Raw genomic sequence first — 2025 nt, forward strand, 5'->3', positions numbered from 1 at the left:
TACTATATATTACCCATTCACGTAGTATATTGCCCATCCATTTTGTATATTGCCCAGCCATGTAGTATATTGCCCAGCCACGTAGTATATTACCCATTCACGTAGCAATATACTACGTGGCTGGGCAATATACAAAATGGATGGGCAATATACTACGTGGAATATACTACGTGGATGGGTAATATATAGTACGTGGCTGGGCAATATACTACGTGGCCGCGCAATATACTACGTGGCTGGGCACTATGTTACGTGGCTGGGCACTATGTTACGTGGCTGGGATATATGCTACTATATCTAAAATATGCAAATGTACATAACTGTGTATTTATTGTAGCCCACAATTAATTTTAATTTTTTTCATTGTTACCTTTTTTTTTGTAGATTGAACAACACCCTGAGGTCTGGGACCGGTCAAGCGAAAAGTACAAGGGGGCAAAACGTGATGCCTGGCCCAAAATAGTAACCGCTCTCTTTCCAGAGTGGCCAAATCTCCCAACACAGCAGCAAACACAGATTTGTAAGTATCAATTTCTTTCCTTTTTTTAAAAAAAAATGTAAGAAGAATTGATTTGGAATGTTTTATTTAAAAATTTTTAGTTTTCAGTGGGCGATGTGAAGACGAGATGGCGGTCTGTCACAGACAGATATCTGAAATCACTCAAGACTCCGAGTGGCAGCTCGCCGCCAAGGAAGAGGGTGCCCTATGGAGACCAGCTGCAGTTCATATTGGGAAGCCGGAGTTTGAGGAGGTAGATAATATAAAGAAATAGTGTTGCTTGACGTCATGATTTGTATTTTTGTAACCTTTGTTTTATTTTTTGGTCTGCAGAACAGAAAGCAACGTCTCTGCCCAAACACCTCCGGACCCTAACGATGGTGACACCACGGTGGACAGTATTGGAGAGGAAGTAGAAGACAGCATAATGAACAGCCAAGAATCTCCGGGGAACATGTCTTTGTCCGGAAGGTCACCCGAAATAACTGATTCCCTTGGAGAACATGACGTTGCAGCAAATACCACTACTTCTACTTCCTCTGACGCTGGTGCAAACTCTGGTAGCGGTGTGTCGAGGCACATGGGGAGGGGGGCTTCTTCTGTCCGTCCCGTGGCATTGAAAAGGACGGTCCAAAAGAAGACCAAACAAGGTCAAATTATTGAACAATTAACGACTAAAACGCTCAATCTTCTTGATAATTCTTCAAAGCAAGATGAGCATGACAAATTTGGGTCACTTTTGGCAGACCGCGTTAGAACACTGCCACGGGACAAGCAGCAAATGTTCGTTACAGCTGTCAATTGTCTGTTTATGGCAATTGATGACACACCAACCCTACCCCCTGCTCCACAAGTAATGACGGGTATTTTCAACGTTTTCAGCAACCCCATTATGCCTCCACCACCACCACCACCACCAGCTGCTGCATCGCAGCGTTACGGACAGGCGGCAACATACAGGGCCAACCATGTAGATGCGTACAGTGGCCATACACCTGTACCTAGTGCAACTGGCCATCGTTCCAGTATGCCCAATAGCAGTGTCTACTCCCAACCTGACTTATTTAATGATATGGGCTACCAACCGGAATATCATCAATTTTGAGTTTTGATATCTCATCCTATTTGAGTAGAGACGGGAGTGTAGAGAATGTTAAACCGTTGACTTCATGACCAAATCTTAAAAAGTTCTTTAAAGGGAACTTGTCACCCCGAAAATCACGGGTGAGGTAAGCCCACCGGCATCAGGGGCTTATGTACAGCATTCTGTAATGCTGTAGATAAGCCCCCGATGTTACCTGAAAGAGGAGAAAAAGACGTTAGATTATACTCACCCAGGGGCGGTCCCGCTGCTGGTCAGGTCAGATGGGTGTCTCTGGTCCGGTCCGGCGCCTCCTATCTTCATTCCATGACATCCTCTTCTGATCTTCAGCCACGGCTCCGGCACAGGCGTACTTTGTGTGCCCTGTTGAGGGCAGAACAAAGTATTGCAGTGCGCAGGCGCCGGAAAGGTCTGAGAGGCCAGG

General features: G+C 45.5%; 1 long non-coding RNA gene across 1 annotated transcript; it reads left to right on the plus strand.

Moving 5' to 3' along the window:
* Positions 1 to 402: 402 nt before the first annotated feature.
* Positions 403 to 1041, plus strand: LOC138672308 (uncharacterized). Its single transcript, XR_011319702.1, has 3 exons — positions 403 to 520; positions 608 to 752; positions 833 to 1041. It is a non-coding gene; the product is annotated as an uncharacterized lncRNA (long non-coding RNA).
* The last annotated feature ends 984 nt before the right edge of the window (positions 1042 to 2025 follow it).

This window comes from Ranitomeya imitator, chromosome 3 (genome assembly GCF_032444005.1).
Source record: "Ranitomeya imitator isolate aRanImi1 chromosome 3, aRanImi1.pri, whole genome shotgun sequence".
Lineage (NCBI taxonomy): Eukaryota > Metazoa > Chordata > Amphibia > Anura > Dendrobatidae > Ranitomeya > Ranitomeya imitator.